General features: G+C 38.7%; 1 long non-coding RNA gene and 1 other non-coding gene across 2 annotated transcripts in view; both read left to right on the top strand.

Moving 5' to 3' along the window:
• Positions 1-19,938, top strand: part of LOC116530449 — a 51,948-nt gene that overhangs the window by 25,692 nt on the left and 6,318 nt on the right. The gene's annotated exons all lie outside the window — the stretch shown is intronic.
• On the top strand, positions 16,409-16,512 carry LOC116530573. The gene has a single exon (XR_004260070.1). It is a non-coding gene; the product is annotated as a U6 spliceosomal RNA (small nuclear RNA).

The following is a 19,938-nucleotide window of genomic DNA, read 5'->3' as shown; positions in this document are numbered from 1 at the left end:
TCCTGACATCCCTAAGACCCATGAAGACTCCCTTGTTTACTTGAGACTTGGACAAATACAGACCTTTCCTTTTTTGTCTGAAGCTGCAGATGAGAACAGACACAGACCTTTCAACTTCTTGTTCTTTGTCTCACGAATGATTTAGCTGAGATTTGAACTGTTTGTACTTCTGAAACAAGCCAGATAGAGCTAAACATTAGCCTTACAGCTATTTGACTGAGACTTCTTCTGATTGCAAAACAATTCCAACTGTAAATCATCTCAACTATAGTTTTTCTACTCCTCTCTATAAACGTCTAAAGTAAAACTACCCTGCCAAGCTAGTGTGATCTCTGGATTTGAGGTGTTCTCCCTATAATAATAGCTTGAATAAAATCAGTCCGCTTATTTGTGTGCACCTGCGTGTGTGTGTGTGTGTGTGTGTGTGTTTGGCAAAACACAATCTGCTCCCTGTATATGATAATCTGGTGTGGATATGATTTAAAAAAAAATTGTAGTTGCTTAGTAGGATTACAGTTATCTCTGGCACAGAGAAAAGAGACAATGGCTCACTAGAAAAGAATCACATTAGTGTCTCTAGCTCAGGGATGTAGGAACTTTCTCAGTAAAACCCACTTCCAGATCTGCTCCCTCACCTACGACACATTTACCCATGTGTGTGCAGCTGAAATGAACGTTTCATAAACTCAGCCTCCCTACAGGTCATGTACTCTAATACTTTGTATTCTGTTTTGTTCTACTTTGCAAGGCTGGTGGCAACTCACAAAACTACATGTCAATCTCCCAAGCAAACACCTTCACTAATTGGCCATTGCCTGCAGAATAAAATGAAAATTTCCACGGCTCTTGAGCATTTTTATTCTTCCATTAGAAAACGTCCACCTGTCTACCAATAATCCCCTCCTCCTCCTCTACCTGAATCTTATTTATTCTTCAAATAAGTCGTTTTCTTTCTTCTTTAATTAGTCTAACCCAAAATGAACCCCCTCTGTGTGGGACTTTTATAGTGCATTTAATAGATCACTAATTTGGCGCTCATCTTCATCACCCTGTACTATTGGTTATTGTTATACGAGTAGGAAAAGAGACCATAAAATAATGAAGTAGAGTTCCACGATTTGTCACTTGACTTGGTTGACCATTCAGCAAATATACTTTTTACATGCTGTTTGCAAGAAGGCACTGTAGAGGCATGAGCACAGATGAAAAATTCGCCAATTACCAGTCTTTCCCTTAAAGTTTATTGAGGTTGCCTTCAATCTTCTTTACTAATGGTATCCTCTATAGAATCACAAGTAACAAGAAGAGTATTGTATGGAGCTTAAAGTTTACAGTCTCATAGGAGAGATGACACAGGTGGAAAAGAACAAGATGATAATTCCTATTCACATAAAAATAAAATTCTTCATCTCTGTGTGAAACTTTTCCTTGAATGGCCAAAAATAAAATAGCAAATTAACAAAAGCATGTTTTAAACATAATAAGAAATTACACTTAGCATGTCATCTAGAAAGTAAGCTCCATAATGCAGATGTGTTAATCACTGCTCATCCCAGCACCTAGAACACTATTTGGGACATAGGTGGTTTTTTGTAACTCATTACTGAATAGATTAATAAATAACTACAGCTTATGTTGTTACCGAAGCTTAACATATGAGTTTCACATTTCATGAGCATTATATATCACCTTTCTTATTCATTCTATAGCTCTTCCTACTACTTTTTACTGAGTAATATTCATGTTGCTTTATCTGTATTAATCATTTAATCCTAAGATTAAACCTATGAGGCAGGTATTGTTGTAATACTACACTAAATCTAAAATCCTCAGAAATACTCATTAGGAGCTCATGAACTTGTATATGAGCAGAATCACAGGCTGATTTGTGTGCAAAGATAATATATGGGCTGTTCATAAATCTCCTTGAAAACCTCAGTGACCTAAAGTGCAAATTAATTCAGAATAACACAAATCCATGTAGACAGGCTTTTCATGATGGCCCTCAGTGTATATTTGATCACCTTTCTGAAATGTTCAAGTTTGATATATTCATGAATTGGAAATGCATTTTAATGCCTGGGGGACAAAACATAACCAGGATAGGCATGCCCTCTGGGCAGAAGAAACTGTATGATATATGCCAAGGTCAAATGTAAATGGCGTGTTCTATTTCCACACCATTTATATAACACAATATAAATGTTCTATTTCCACGCCATTTATATTGTGTGATATAAATGGCGTGGAAATAGAACACGCCATTTTTTTTGTTACCTAGACCACTACTTCCCTGTATTTTCTTAAATTATAAAGAATCCTTTTCCTCCTGTTTCATTGTTGTTTAGTTTTAAAATTTACTGCTGTGAAGCTGCAGTATCAGTTTAGAAGAGATTGGCATAACAGCCCCTTTGTATCTCTAGAGGTAGCTCATAGTGATGCAGCAGTAGCAGCTATTTCCTGCCTGAATTATATTGCTGCCCACCTGCACACTAGTCCCTGTCTTTGAAAGTTGTGTGGTGTAATGGCCAGTAGGAAGTGATAAAATGGAAGTGACCCATCAGGGAATTATAAGGATATTCTGGGAAGGTAATGATCCTTCATCAAAGGTGTGTCCAGCCTCTTAACAAACAGTAGCTATGCAGCATCCCCATGCCAGACACTCCCTTCCAGGATGGCTGTAACCGCCAGGTGAAGTCTTGGTGACTTTGTTGATGATGCACAGAGCTTTGGAGAAAGTAAATCCAAGGCCGACAGACCCCCCAATCTGGGATTAGAATAAACTTTAAATTATTTTAGAAAGTCTTAGGTTTCAAAACTTGATGTCTGTTAAGAATTCATCTAGATATGACAGATATTGCTGTTGTCCAACTGTGTCAAGGTGGCAAAAAGGCCCTACAGCACTTTCTACCTGAGGAGACTATGCAGAGAGGCCACTAGAAAACAATAATAAGAATGCATGTGGGTCAGGTGCAGTGGCTCTCGCCTGTAATCCCAGCACTTCGGGAGGCCGAGGCAGGCGAATCATTAGAGGTCAGGGGCTTGAGACCAGCTTGGCCAACATGGTGAAACCCCATCTCTACTAAAAATACAAAAATTAGCCAGGCGTGGTGGCACACGCCTGCAGTCCCAGCTACTCAGGAGGCTGAGGCAGGAGAATCACTTCAACCCAGGAGGCAGAGGCTGCAGTGAGCAGAGATCGTGCCATTGCACTCCAGCCTGGGCTAAAAACGTAATAATAATAATACATGTGTTAGGGTCAGTCGGGGATGTTGCCAAATCCCGCCCCAACTACATCCTTGCAGTGTGACTTGAGCAAATTATGAAAATGCTCCAAGACTCACTTTCTTCTTTTGTAATTTGGTGAAGATAATAAATTACACACCCAGGGGTGTGGTGAGAGTTTAAATGTTATAATGTATTTGATATGCAATGCTCCCTGCTAGCAACATTTTGCTATTTCGTTGTTGCTCAGGCTGGCTTGTGTCTGGCCTCTGCTATGTGGAGGGTGCTGCTGCTGCGGCTGTCACTCTCACAGCCTGTCGTAGCAGGGCATCCACCGTCTCCTGGCTTGCCCTGTCTGCTGTTGTCAGCAGAATTCTCTTCGGCATTTGTCCTGCACTCACTGTTTATTCAACTCCAAACAAGTGGAGTTTCGCCGAAGTAAGTCTTACCTCAGCTATAGTGGCTTACAAACTATTGCTGGTTTTGCTTTTGTTAGGATTTCTTTGGTTTGGTTTGGCTTGGTTTTGGGTTATTTTGGTGACACTGGGTGCCACTTGATGGTAAGAAGTATTTGATGAGTACCTGCTACTCACTCCTGTAGCAGACACAGTACTTCAAAAGAATAAAAGACACAGGGCCGGGTGTGATGGCTTACACCTGTAATCCCAGGATCTGGGGAGGCAGAGGTGGATGGATCATTTGAGGTCAGGAGTTCCAGATCAGCTTAGCCAACATGGTGAAACCCCATCTCTATTAAAAATGCAAAAATTAGCTGGGTGTCGTAGTGCACACCTGTAATCTCAGCTGCTCAGGAGGGTGCAACAGGAGAATCATTTGAACCTGGGAGGCAGAGATAGCAGTGAGCCAAGATCTGGACACTGCACTCCAGCCTGGGCAACAGACCGAGACACTGTCTTTAAAAAAAAGAAAAGAAAAGAATAAAGAAAAAAATAAAAGACATTTCCTTTGTTCTGGAAAGATTCACTAACTGGCAAAAAAAAGGAAAAAAAAAGAAAAATATTTCAGGCACACTTATGAATTCCAGAATTTGAATGGTGGTATCTGTAAAGGGATATTGAAGGAACAGAAAACAGCACTAAATGCACAGCAATTGTTATGATATAGTCACAACTGTGGCTCAGTCACCCCTTGCAAAGCCTGTAAACACCTCCAGAGTTACTTCACTGCACAGCTGGTCACTGTATGTCACTGTTGACTAGGAAAGTTCACTGCCCTGACCACAATCTTTTCAATATTAATGAGGCAAAAGACTTGCACGTTTCAGTGAACACATAATCTTTCAGCACTAATCTGATGTTGAAAAATTCCTCTAATGGTCTGTAATCCCAGCACTTTGGGAGGCCAAGGTGGGTGAATCACTTGAGGTCAGGAGTTCCAGACCAGCCTAGCCAACATGGTGAAGCCTGGTATCTACTAAAAATACAAAAATTAGCCAGGCGTGGTGGTGGGCACCTGTAATCTCAGCTATTTGGGAGGCTGAGGCAGGAGAATTGCTTGAACCCGGGAGGCAGAGGTTGCAGTGAGTTGAGATCACACCATTGCATTCCAGCCTGAGTGACAGAGTAAGACTTCATCTTAAAAAAAAATAAAATAAAATAGAAATTCCTCTAACATTCCAGAAGGAAAGGTTTTATCCTACTTTAACCATATGACTTTACTCCTTCCACTTAGCATGCCATCTCATGAACGGCACCAAGAAGAGGGATGTATACTCACATGTGGCAAAGTAAATTTTTACACAGTGATCAACATTTGGCAGTAGGCTCTGAGCAGTACACTATGGCCCACCCGTCATCCATCATTAATTTAGACTGTATAAATTATATAATTTATCAATAAGAAACAACTAAATAAATCTTACGAAGTATCTATATCTGCATTCATTTCTGGTTAGTGAGGTGAGCACTGTTAACAACTCAATAAATGCCTGTTCTTCAAAAACAGGGAGAAAATTGATGGCATCGAAAAATTTGTGAGAAAATCTATAGCATCCAGAAATTTGTATGTGAAATAGCATATACAGACTTGTGGGTGCATTTTTGCTGTGTTATGAAGGAAGAAAAAATAGAAAATCATAAAGGGAATGTTAAAAAAAATATCTAAACAGGGCACTTAAAAGGGGATACAAAGACAGAAAGTCACATGCAGTGAACAGGCCAGCTTTGCCACAGCAGAAACGCTACACCAGGGACAGTTCTGAAACTGCCGTGAAACTGGAAGTATTAGCATTGTTATAAAGTCAGCTTTACTCTAGCGCTGCTTTATAAGTCTCCAACCTCTTGCCACATGCATGAGATAGAAGCAGAGGATGTTAAAATCGGAAATGATTTTAAGCAAAGAAGATAAGAAATCAAATTAAACAAAGATGTTCAGTCAAGCACTGTTTGCAGTGGTAAAAATGGAAAGACGCTAGATGTTGATCAATGCAGAAATGATAAAATAAATCATAGCAGACGCGTGCAATGGATACCATGCAGCAGATGAAAGCATTCTATATGCTCTGTCACTAAAAATGCCCAAGATATAGTAAGTGGACAAGCGTGCTGCTGAATAACATTAGGATCTGAGTTGTGGTTTTAGGTTTACGTTTATATTTGTGAGTGTATACACATATGGACATACGTTTGTGTGGATGTGTACACGGATCAGTCAATCTATAGACAATGTTTAGGAGAAGAACACACAGAAACTGACAAGAGTGGGTAACTCTGGAAAGAGGAATTAGGAGACGGACATTTATGGTTTTCTGAACTTATTGACTCTTACTACTTTACCACCAACATGTTATAAATTCCTTCCACAGTTAAATAATAATACATACACAGCCTTTTAGAGTTTACAAAGTACTTTCACATTTGTCACTGGATTCTCATAAACCTTTGACATTGGTTGGGGAAGCAGGATGATCCCTGTTTCCTTTCTTATCTCGGAAATGGAGCTAAATAATTTTCCAAAGTTACATAGCCAGCAAGCATCAGAACTATACATAGTGATTACAAATGCAGTGCCTCCTGCACTCCATAAATAGGCAAAATTTGAAAAACTCTCCACTCAAAAAGCTCTGGTGTGCTGCTCGAGCACTCCAATAGTCCATTCCATCATCTCTCTAGGCTTTCATTGCCTGATAGGGGCCTCTCGCTGTGATTCACTACAAGTCACTCCACATAAAAGCTCCCCTTTGCTTTCCGATACCGATTATTTCCCCCTCCCCTTCCCCCTCCCCCTCCTTCTTCTTCTTTTCTTTTTTGAGTCAGAGTCTCACTCTATCACCCTGGCTGGAGTGCACTGGTGCAATATAGCCTCACTGCATCCTCTGCCTCCCAGGTTCAAGCAATTCTCTGCCTCAGCCTCCCGAATAGTTGGGATTGCAGGCATCCACCACCATGCCTGGCTAATTGTTGTATTTTTAGTAGAGACAGGTTTTCACCATCTTGACCAGGCTGGTCTTGAACTCCTGACCTTGTGATCCACCTGCCTCAGGCTTCCAAAGTGCTGAGATTACAGGCATCGGCCACGGCACCTGGACTGATACTGATTATCTTTTTAAACAAGTATTGATGAAGCATCTGCCATATTCTAGACACTGGCAATACAGTACCGAACACGTCATTCAATCATGCACTTGACAAATACTTATTGAAAGCTTAGCCTGCCTTTGCTGTGGCAGATGTTGACTATTCTTTGTTGAATAAAATTGCCCTCATAAAGCTTACAGACATAATGTTGGAGACATTGCCTAACCACATGACTATTTTATTACAACTATTAAAAGTGTTAGGAAGAAATGCAAAGCACCAAGAAATCTCCATCAAGGGGATTCAACTACATGTAGGAGACCAAGAAAAATGTCTCTGATCAAATGACATTTAGGATGGTGAGCACTGATAGCAGTGAGGGTAAGGCAAGGGAGGACGGGGAAGAAAGAGAGCTGGCATTTCCTCTGTGGGAAGAACAAACGGGAAGGCCATTGCATGGAAGGGGCATGAGGAACTTGAAAGGATACCAACCGTGATTTGATCACAGAGGGGCAGGCAGGATGATTAGGACAAAGGAGGTAAGGGGGCCAGAGGCAAGGTCAGGATTTCTGATTTTTTCTCAGGAGCAAGGGACAACAGTTACTGATTTTAAGCAAGGGAGAGACATGGTTATGTATACATACATCTGTAAAGATCCTTCAAACTACAGTGGAAGATGATGGTGGATGGGGCAAAGGACACAGGAACAGCGGATGTGTTTCCATTCAGCACATTTGGAATTTTGAAAGAAATTTCATTGAAAATTAAATTTTTTTAAAAAAAAGTCTTAATTTCAAAAACTATGAAATGATGTGTAAAGTGAATAAATTTCTGATCTTTATAATTTTTATGGGACTGCCAATCATGAAGTTTTAAGTTTAAGATTTAGAGATATATATTTATAAAGAAAAATTGCCACTGCTGTGATTCTGTATTAATCAGACAGCAAGAAGCATGCTTGCTCTTTAAGAAGATCTCTCCCATTTTTTCAAAGCTGGCCTCACAAACCAGAGTCAAAGTCATAAACCTGGCTGCACACAGTGGCTCACGCCTGTAATCCCAGCACTTTGGGAGGCCAAGGCCGGAGGCGAGCTTGAGCCCAGAAGTTTGAGATCAGCCTGGGCAACATAGTGAGATGTCACCTCTATTTTAAAATAAATAAACAAATAAATAAATAAAACATAAATCCGATAGCACTCAAGAGTAGTGAGGCAAAATCAAGAAGAGAAGGTACAAATTTTACGCATGCAAATAGATTTTAATTTTTTTTGTATTGCCACTTCACCCTGCTCCAAAATCAACATGTAACACAAAACGAAAGTTTAACATACATCTCTAATAATATGCAAAATAATTTGATAGTACCAGCACACATTTAGGGAGTTATACGTGATGACTTGACGAACAAATTCTTCCCTTGGTACACAATTTGGGTTGTCTGCCAAATAAGAACTGATTATATCGATAGCACAAAAATAATATTTTGAGTGTTCACTGTATGCCAAGCACTTAACATATTTAAGCTTCCTTTCATCCTTATGACCACATTGTAAAGCAGGGAAGTAATGCTATGTCTACTTTGGAGATAAGAAAAATGAAACTCCCGAAAGCAATGTGCCCAAGGAGAGGAAGAGGCAGGAAGAGCTCGGTGAGCATGACCGTGGCCTGTGCTCTCCAGCCCATGCCTGAGTCAGGGGTGAGTGTGAAAATAGGAACTGCCTCAGAATTAACCGTGTGACTGAAGGCAAGTTGCCAAATTAGCCCTCATTTCTAAATTCAGGTACCCTTGAACAAGCATAGACCGATACAGACAATCCACCACTGTTTACTATAACACTAAACTCTTTGTGAATTAAAACATAGCCTCTCACCCTGGAAAAAGTGTAAAACGGAACTCACCAAACAGGAAAAAAACCAAAAAAGCAAACAAACCAACAAACTCCAAAGCATCGACTACATGATTTTCAACTGAGGATTTCTTTAACTACCTTAAAGTTGTGTTTGTAATTAACCAGGTGTGACTGAACATCAATTACATGTCTTTTGGTCACAGAGAAGTTCAACATTTGAACATGTATGCCTAAAACAGTGTAGTCTTAGAGAATGTGGATGAGGGCTTTGTTCATTTCTAATTCTTCACTAATTAGAGGTGGGTTTACATTTTGGTCACCCCAGCTATTTCTGTAGTGTGTGGGTAAACTATTGAGCATGCTGAGCTAGTACTTCACAACATAGTTCTGTGGGTGCCAAAGCCACAGGCACCAAGGTTTCCAGTTAAATTGTTTGGAAAAAAATGCCAAAATGTCTGGATCCTGAATTGGAAGCTTCTGCTTTTGCTTCATAAAAATGAGGAAAGCCTCTATTAACAAAAGACCAAACTGAGATTAGTGGCCAATCCGTAGATTTTCTATTATTTCACATAGTTTTAAAACTTTTTTTCTGCAAATGTTTCTTCATGGAAAAAAATGTCAACACACTTTTTCGTAATTTGTCTGTTCTCGCTGAACACAATGAATTTTCTGCCTTTATAAACCAAATTGTCCAAAATTAAGAAGGCATGGCCATAAGTGAAACTGAGGTCTTCCTACATAAGTTTTACCTTACCTGAAAGCCACGAACTTGCCTGGAATGAGACTGTTCATTTGCTACTAGGACAGACTTCAGGTTTGTTTTAAAAGAAATCAAAATATCCTCTCTGTATCAATGCTCCTGACACACCTGTTTAGGGATATAAAGGAATCAATAAAGTGATGCTTTAAAGGAAGGATTATTAATCTATTTAATATGGATTGTTAGAGGTGGAAACAGCAAATTTTGAGAGCAGGCAACAAATTGGGTTATTTGTATTTATTAGAAGTAATTGCAGCTGCCAGCCAGTAGAGGGTAATGTTTGACAAACACCTGAATCCAAGAAAAATAATATTGCTCTGCTGTGTTCCGGTGCTGCCTGTGTAGAACTAATTTCACACCAGCCAGCAAGCTAAACACTGGGAATGCCAAAGCTTTGTCTTTTTCCCCAGTGAACTGTGAGCAATGCATGCAGCTATTCCAGATAATCCCTTAATCATATTTAAAAATACAAATAGCGGCAGGGCTCATGCCTGTAATCCAGCACTTTGGGAGGTCGAGGCGGCCAGATCAAGAGGTCAGGAGATCGAGACCACCCTGGACAACATGATGAAACCCCTGTCTCTAAAAAAAAAAAAAAAAAAAAAAAAATTTAGACGGGCGTAGTGGCAGGAACATGTAAGTCCCAGCTACTCCGGAGGCAGAGGCAGGAGAATCGTTTGAATTCGGGAGGTAGAGGTTGCAGTGAGCCTAGATTGCGCCACCGTACTCCAGCCTGGGAGAGAGCGAGACTCCGTCTCAAAAAAACAAAACAAAAAGCAAAAAGAATAGATTCTTCTCTTTTTCTCAAAATCTATTTAGTAGGCAAGGGCCTAGGCCAGGTATATCCTGAAGGCCTTTTTAGATCAATGAATCCTAATGCCCATAAATTGGATTCTCTTAAAATAGAAGCTGTAAAAGGATTAGTAGCTCTACAGTGAAGAAGAACAGAATGAATGTCCACAAAGGCATTAACAACTGTGTGTATTATTAAATACACACAGTTGTTAATGCCTTTGTGGACATTCATTAAATACTGTTTTTATACTATTTTTGAAATCTCAGAAAATGTGCATTAAATTCTAAAATCCTAAAAATTAGCCAAAACAGACAAATCTAAAACCATAATGAGATACTACCGCACATCTCTCAGAAAGACTAAAATTTAAATACATATACTACTTTTTTTTCTGTTTATTTTTCTTAGAGATGGGGTCTTGCTCTGTCACCCAGGCTGGGGTAAAGTGGCCCAATCATAGCTCACTGCAGCCTCAAAGTCCTGGGCTAAACCAGTCCTCTCAATTCCACCTACAAGTAGTTACTAGAGGCAAGTAAGACTAGAGGCACGTGCCACCACACCAGGCTATTTTTTCATTTTTGTAGAGACAGGGATCTTGCTATGTTGCCCAGGCTGGTTTCAAACTCCTGGCCTCAAGCAATTGTCCCACCTCCAGGTGTGAGCCCCCATTCCTGACCCTGCATATATTAAATTTACACACACACACACACACACACACACACACACACACACAAAACACCAAGTACTGCTGAAGATGAAGAACTACTGGAATTCTAGTATGTTGCTTGTGGGAATGCAAAATGGTACAGCCAGTTTGAAAAGCGGTTTGGAATTTCTTATAAAGATAAAACACATACTTACCAAACGGCCAAGCAATCCTACACCCAGTACTTACCCTCACTCAAGAACATACACACAAATATTTATACCATTATTCACAATTACCAAAAAAAAAATGAGAACAGCCCAAATATCCTTTAGCAGGTAAATGAATAAACAGACTATAATACATTTATGAAACAGAATATTATTAAGCAATAAAAAAGGAAAGGAATCAATTGCTTGATACATGCAACGATACAAATCAATCTCAAATGTGTTTTGCTAATTCAGCGTTTCTCATAACTGTTTTAGGCCAGATCATTCTTTGTTGTAGGAGATGTCTCGCACATGGGAGGATGTTTAGCCGCCTCCCTGCCTCTTCCCACTAGATCCATGCTGCACTTTCCCAATCCCCCTTGTTGTGGCAACCAACAATGCCTCCAGAGATTGCCAGATGTTCCCTGGAGAGGCCAAGGTTGTTCCCAGGTGAGAGCCACTGTGCCAAGCAAAAGGAGTCAAGTTCAGAAGGTGGTTCCACCTGTATAACATTCTGGAAAAGACAAAACCACAGAAACAGAAAACAGCACAGGGGCTGCCAGCCATTCAGGCCAGGGAGAAGATCTGACTACAAAGGAGGAGCACGGGGATTGCGCATGTGACAGTGTTGTTCCACATCTTGATGATGCTGATGCATTTGTCTGCATTTGTCAAAACGCATGGGCCTGTCTACCTTAGTAAGCACCCTATATACATTTAAAAAATGAATCTCGTTTTTTTCTTTTTCTTTTTTTTTTTGAGACAGAGTCCCACTGTGTCACCCAGGCTGGAGTGCAGTGGCATGATCCTGGTTCATTGCAACATCCACTGCCGGGGTTCAAGCAATTCTTCCAACTTAGCCTCTCGAGTAACTGGGACTACAGGCATGCATCATCACGCCCACCTGATTTTTGTGTGTTTAGTAGAGACGGGGTTTTACCGTATTAGCCAGGCTGGTCTCGAACTCCTGACCTCTTGATCCACCCACCTCAGCCTCCCGAAGTGCTAGGATTACAGGCGTGAGCCACCATGCCCGGCTAAACAATGAATCTTTAGAAACCTATAAAATACTACTTTATTTCTTAAGGGATATAAACATCATAGGAGAGATTCCTAAACTTAAAAAGAATATTACTTAATTCAGCGTTGAATAACAAAGTTCTGAATTTTCAGGTCAAATGTCAAATAAATTAATATAGAAACAATAATAAAATATGTAAACAGTACTGCACTGTTTAACAAAAGTTCTCTATGAATAACTGTGGATATCTGTTTCTACAGGATAGTTTTTTAAGACTTTATAATAGTTTACTTATAGTAATTATTTTAATAAAATGAATCTATTAGATCTCTTAAATTAATTTCTAAATAAAAATGGAATTTCTGGCTGGGTGCAGTGGCTCATGCCTATAATCCCAGCACATTGGGAGGCTGAGGAGGGTGAATCACTTGAGGTCAGGAGTTCCAGACTAGCCTGGCCAACATGATGAAACTCCATCTCTACTAAAAACACAAAAATTTGCCAGACATGGTGGCAGGCACCTGTAATCCCAGCTACTCGGGAGGCTGAGGCAAGAGAATTGTTCAAAGCCAGCAGGCAGAGGTTGCGGTGAGCCAAGATCTCGCCACTGCACTCTAGCCTGGGTGCCAGAGCAAGACTTTGTCTCAAAAAAAAAAGGAATTTCCATTCCATTTCTCAGTGGAAATTAAATTTCTAAATGTCTGCCAATATAAAAAACAGTGTTTTCTTCATATTTCTTAGAAAAACGTGTTCCATAAACTGGGATCACGCCTGTAATCCCAGCTACTTAGCAGGCCAAGGAGGGAGGATTACTTGAGGCCAGTAGTTCAACACCAGCCTAGACAACATAGCGAGACAGCAACCCCCACCTCCATCTCTGAAAAAATAAATACATACACATATAAAAAGAAAAATATGAGACATATCTTGCTAAAATAATGAATTTTTTACCTGTACTGACATTTTCACTTCATTTATAAGAATTTCCCTGTAGCTACTTATACAGAAAAACCACAGAAAATGTGAAATAATGAAGCAGTTTTCTTTATGACATAAAATTTTAAAAATTAATTCTCAAAGTACTGCTTTAGTAACTTGGAAATGACAAGAATTCCAGGCATTAGTTTCCCTCACCAGAGTATAATAAATTCCCCTGCTCACACATCATTTGCTGAAAGTAAGAATGGTGGCCCTAAAAATAAAAATTAAAAGTACAGCTAACTATGAAGAACGTTGGGGGCGAGGGCCCGGCTGGGAGCTGAGACTGATGCTGGCGGAGTTGTAACTGCACATCAAGACTTTCTCACCGCTCCCTAGGGCGATGCAGAATATATAATTAGGGGATAAAAGGCGTTCCAAGCTTGACTCCCAAGACTGCTGGCCTTTGAGTTATTATAGACTAATAACCACAGCATGGCTAGCTCTCTAACTGAACTCTGAAACAAAAAGGAGTTTTATTTGTGGTGGGTAAATGCCATTGGTTCTTGATAGTATGATATGTCACGTTTCGGATAAAGTTTTTTCTAATACAGAAAAAGCCATTTGATGAGTGTAAGAAAACGTTTTGAAAAGATACCAAAACAACCACAAACAGGTAGACTCAGATGGTACAGCATGAATTTCATATGAAAGGAAAGACAGCCCTAAGGGCAAATTGAAGAATATGGTTTGTTGATTCCTGTTTAAGGGACTACAAAGATGCTGGAGAAATAAGATTTGCTAACAGTTTACCTCCTACACTGTTGAGATGGAAATAAGAAAGGCTTAGTTTGGGAATCCTGCATCCTACTTATGAGCCTGAGAATCCCAAGAATCGATATAGAATCATCTCAAGGAGTTGTGCCATAGTTGGCTCATTGGACTAATTATATAAATAGGGTGCTTTTGAGGTGCTGTGTGTTTGGAAAAGAAGCGATTGGCATCCACACACAAAATCAAATGATTTTTGCTCTCATCAGCCGCTCCCCAAGGTTTGTCTGTTTATTTGTTTAGGTTTTTTTTTTTTTAATCCCTTGAGTTGTGCAAATAATCTTGTAACGTTTACTCAAAGAAGAATGATTTCTTCCTGACAAGAGCAATTAAAAACATTCCAAAATGGGTTTCTTTAATAGTTTTTTAAGTTTCTTTGTTTGTTTATACTGTTTTTCAAAATTTTATTAACTAACTCCAAAGTTCAAAGCCCATTATCAAACATTAGTAAGACTCAATCTCCTGCTCTTTATAATGGAGACAACACCACATACCAAGGTTTTTGTGAAAATCAAGTGAGGGGGCCGGGCGCCGTGGCTCAAGCCTGTAATCCCAGCACTTTGGGAGGCCGAGGCGGGTGGATCACGAGGTCAAGAGATCGAGACCATCCTGGTCAATATGGTGAAACCCCGTCTCTACTAAAACTACAAAAAATTAGCTGGGCATGGTGGCGCGTGCCTGTAGTCCCAGCTACTCAGGAGGCTGAGGCAGGAGAATTGCTTGAACCCAGGAGGCGGAGGTTGCGGTGAGCCGAGATCGCGCCATTGCACTCCAGCCTGGGTAACAAGAGCGAAACTCCGTCTCAAAAAAAAAAAAAAAAAGAAAAGAAAATCAAGCGAGATGGAAACTATAATAGCAACAGTATTCAAGGAATTATTTATGTAGGTACCAAATATATTTTCTTTGTTATTGAAATGAAGTTGAGACACAGATCCGATGTTCAGCTATACAATGCGTATATTTACATAACCTTGAAACTTATTGAGTGTGTGTGTGTGTGTGTGTATGTGTATATATACATATATATCTTTAAGCTTAATCTTAGTGTTCAGCTATGCAGTTCATATATTTACATAATCTTTAAGCTTCTTATGTGTGTATGCATATATATATATATATATATATATACACACACATATACATACATTTTTAACAAAAAGAAACCTACCTTTTGAGAATTTTAAGAATCAGATAATTTCTTATAATGGTAGAATTAGAATATCATTTGGAATAGATTATTAAATGCCATGGCTACAAATAGCCCAGATTCTCCAGGCTTCCTAAATCCTATCCTGAACATCAATTTGTAGCTAGTAAAAATCACATACTATGAGGGATAGTGGTTGTCTCTAAAGACCACATAAACTATAGTTTCCCACCGGAAATGGTCAAGACATCCAGCACTTTTAAGAAAGCATATAAAATAAACCATTATCAAATTTAAATCTAAATATTATAACCTTAAGGAAAAATCAACTTCACAGATTTGAGAAAAATAATAGAACTTATTTTTGTGACACAAGTTCCCAGGAACTGAATCTTGATTGAAGGATGTTTGCTAAAGATGAATGTTTGTTAAATTATTTGCTCAGTGAAACAATTCCCAGCCAGCAGTTACAGCATTGTGGCTCCAGTTTTATGTAATGGGTTATATTTAAACCACCCTGGCAGCTATCCAAAATGCCATTCAGGAGCTACCTGAAAATTGTTCCCATGGCCTAGTCCGTGTTCCAGGTGAAAGAGTACATCAAAGACATCTTTCCAGAAATGTTGATTACTACATTTCCTTAGGGGCAGTTAAAATTCTGTTACGGATAATCTAAATTATTGCCAGAAACCCTAGGATTTATGCATAACAAAATAAAAGAGAGAGAGATTAATATTTTCTGACTTTTGAAAACGTATTTTAGCTTTTATGTATATTTTTTGCTAGATTTCTAGTGCTTTCTTCTACCATTCTTGAGTCAGAAACTAGTTACCCAGAAAATGTATTCATACTTCAGCTACTAAAATTCCTCTTTTTTGTGTGCCTAAATGCCTAAATGCTAGTGGCAAGGCTTTCTAGGTACAGAATCCAAGCCAATAAAGCCGGATTAAATCCAATCCAAAGGACGTTGTCACTGCCTTGTTTGAGCATTTGGACACTTCACATTGGGTCAAAAGCCTTATATCCTACTTGACTTCATCCAGATGGACCATTTAATCATAAATGAGTAGGTATAGGACACAAAAACATTTAATTAAAAAATTGTTTGAGCTTAGATAAACACACATAAACTAATAGGAATCATAGCTCAAACTTTGTTCTTGGAATTGCTAGTGGCACCAGTAAATGAAAGAACATTTCCCAGAAATGTTTAAGGACAGCAACTTAAGGAGGGAAGTGACATTAAGTCGGGTCACGGATAGACAGTTGTATGTAAATCATTTTCCATCTTCTTTGTTTATATCTCTGAGTTTTTATTAAATAATTCTTAAAACCACTTAACAATGGGATATTGACACTTGTGGTAAATTGGGATTAATTACTATCTCCTGGACAGCACTAGGAGAGATACTAAATGGTGTGCCAAGATTTTTTAAACTACTGTAAGATGTTTAGAGAAAGAAGCAGTGCTCGCTTTGGCAGCACGTAGACTAAAATTGGAACAATACGGAGATTAGCACTGTCCCTGTGTAAGAATGACATGAAAGTTCATGAAGTGTTCAATTAAAAAAAAAAAAAAAAAGAAACGCCTATTTTCTAGAGGATAAACACACTGTTGCTCTTATATTTTGATTTCTTTCCTTCCTTTCTTTTTTTTTTTTCTTTCTCCCTTTTTCCCCCCCCTCTTTTCTTGTTGTTTAAAGTTAAAAATAAGCATTTGGCCTTTTTTTTTTTTTTTAACTAAAACTAGTGGATACAGTCAGAGTAGGCCCAGTGTTCTCTGTCTTCTCTCTTCTGTGACAGTCGAATCTCAAATGTCATGAACTAGAACTCACTTTACTTGGATAATGGATACTCTAGATCTTTTAATCCTTACTTCCAAATCTCTACCCTTCTAAAAAATGTATTTCATGTAAACATATGCCCAAAGGATATAGGTCTATTTTTCATCCTGTTCTCTTCGAGTCTTTTTAGTGCTTTACGTCAGCTATTTAAGAGAAAGTCTTTGAACATAGCGTCGCTTTCTGATTTAGACACATATTTGTTCTTTTGACGTCTTTGGCAATCTACTTATATATAGATGTACTGCTACCTTGGGGCACATATTTTCATCAATTTTCTAGATTTATAATACCATTTCCTGCCTAGGTTCTACACCCAACTCCTGGGTTCAGTGCTTCAAAGATTCTTCCTACTATCCTCAGTTTTACATTATATATATTAGGAAGATTGCAGAAATATTTCTCAGATGTGTTTTCAATAACTTGCTTGTATTGGAAAATAAATATTGTCAGCAATCCATTGAACCCACTGATCCCTATTTGAAAGAATGTTTTTAATGCTATGTAATGATTATGTTTCAGAAAAGTAGAGAGCTGAGTATAATTGCTTTCTCTAACTCTTGAGACTCGCTAGAGTCAATTCTTCTGATCAATTACACTATTTACAGAGATATATACACTTTGTTGTCCTATGTGGTAAAACTGTGAGAGATACTAGAATTTTCTTTTTATAAAAGGAGAAACAGAATCACCAAACTTAATGCTCTAGGGGTAGTACTGATGGAAAAATATTTCAAATAAACTACTCGTGGCCAATCTGAATCTATTACATTTCTTCTAATTTATAAGAACACTTTTTGAACTAGATTTTAAAACATGTGCTATATTTTAGATCTCTTCTTTGGAAATTTTAAACATTTTCAAATAGGATTCTTTGGTATTCTATATGCTGTTTCGGTACAAAATTTATCATTTCAGAAAGAAAAACAGGTTTGATTTTATGTTTTAACAGGAAAATTGGAGAGTTCTGAAGCATCAGTGGAACTTGAGATTTAAGAAATAATAATAAAAACAAGAAATAATAAAAACAAGAAACTGACTTGTGTGCAAGGCTGATGCTCTTACTTGAAAGTTGTTTGTGATCTGGAAAAAAAAATCTCAAAAGTGACTATTCCCGGATATTTTTCCTTATACACGTAACAAGAATTAAAGAATAATTTAATTATTATATGGAATTTTTCAGTTTCCGCACTAGCCTCTGAATGTTTGCAGATTCCAGAGATCTGAAAACAATTAGCTGACAATGCTGGAATGCAGAAACAGGTCTGTCAGCAGCATTAGTATTAAGCACTGAGGAAGAATCAAAGGCCAGCAGAGGTACCAATGAACCCACGCAGGCAGACCTCAGTGTCTCCTTCATCTAAACTCCATACGTAATGTCAAAAAAGCTTCCCAAATATCTATATGGATGGGATTAAGGAATAACCTAAGAATCGTGTACTTATATAAAAGTCATCTTGTCATTGAACCTGAACATTTTAAATGATTGCACTTTCATGACTACCAAAATATTTGTCCACTCTAAAAGAAACTTCACTGGGTAGAGGCATGATATTCTCAATGCATAATTTTTAGTAATTTAGCTTTTGGAATCTTGCTCCCACCTATATAAAAAATTTATAAGTGGAAAAAGAATTCAAATGAATTTCACCCCATAGTTATTACAGTGATGTAAGGCTTTGGCTAAAATTTATTAATCCGATGCTTTATCACAAATTATAAAACAAAAAAACTAGATAACCACATACAAAAGAATGAAGTTGGACCTTCATCTTACACTAGATATTGGTCTGCTAGGGCTGCTATAATAAAATACCATAGACTAGATGGCTTATAAAACAAAAAAATATTTTTTATAGTTCTGGAGGCTGGGAAGTCTAAGATCAAGGTACTGTTGCAGTAGTTTTATTCTCTTGACTTGTAGGCAGCCTCTAAATTGCTGCTTGCTCACATGATTTCTTTTTTTTTTTTTTTTTTTTTTGAGAAAAGGGTTTCACTTTTGTTACCCAGGCTGGAGTGCAATGGCGCAATCTCGGCTCACCGCAACCTCTGCCTCCTAGGTTCAGGCAATTCTCCTGCCTCAGCCTCCTGAGTAGCTGGGGTTACAGGCACGCGCCACCATGTCCAGCTAATTTTTTGTAGTTTTAGTAGACACGGGGTTTCGCCATGTTGACCAGGATGGTCTCGATCTCTTGACCTCGTGATCCACCCGCCTCAGCCTCCCAAAGTGCTGGGATTACAGGCGTGAGCCACCGCGCCCGGCCGACATGATTTCCTCTTAGTGTAAATGCAGGGAGAAAGAGCAAGATCTCTGGTGTCTCACTTTATAAGGACACTAATTCTATTGGGCCAGAGCCCCATCCTTATGACCTCATTGAACCTCAATGACTTCCTTAGAGCTTCCATCTCCAAACAAACACTGGGAGTTAAGGCTTTAGCATATGAATTTGGGGCTAAGGGGGACAGCAACATTCAGTCTATAACACACTATATACATAAATTAATTCAAAATGATTAAAGATCTAAATGTAAGACTCAAAAATATAAATTCCTGGAATAAAACATAAGAAAAGCATTATAACATTGGACTTGGCAATGACTTCTTCACATGCAGCCAAAAGTAAGAATAAACAATAGTACATACAAATACCTATAAATAAATGACATAAACTATATCAAACTTAAAGACTTATGCATCAAAAGCCACAATCGACAGATTGAAAAGGCAACCTGCTGGGTGCGGTGGCTCACATCTGAAATCCCAGCATTTTGGGAGGCCAAAGCAGGTGGAACATTTGAGCCCAGGATTTCCAGACCAGCCTGGGCAACAGAAGGAAACTCTGTCTCTACAAAAAATTTAAAAATGAGTTGGTAGCAGTGGTGCACACCTATAGTTCCAGCTATTTAGGAGGCTGAAGTGGGAGGATCACTTGAGCCCAGTAGGTGGAGGCTACAGTGAGCCATGAATGATTGAACCACTGCACTCCAGTCTGGGTGACAGAATGAGACCCTGTCTCAAGGAAGACGGAGGAGGAGCAGGAGGAGAAAAAGTAGACATATATATGGGGAAATTTCCACAATCTTTAGTGTAAAAAAAAAAACATACAGAAAAACGCTTTTAGTACAGTCACATTTTTGTTTAAAAACTAACAATA

The sequence above is a fragment of the Sapajus apella genome, unplaced genomic scaffold, assembly GCF_009761245.1.
Source record: "Sapajus apella isolate SASKATOON/1434 unplaced genomic scaffold, GSC_monkey_1.0 scaffold67, whole genome shotgun sequence".
NCBI lineage: Eukaryota > Metazoa > Chordata > Mammalia > Primates > Cebidae > Sapajus > Sapajus apella.
Note: the sequence above shows the minus strand (reverse complement) of the source record. Positions and strands in the feature narration are given on the sequence as shown.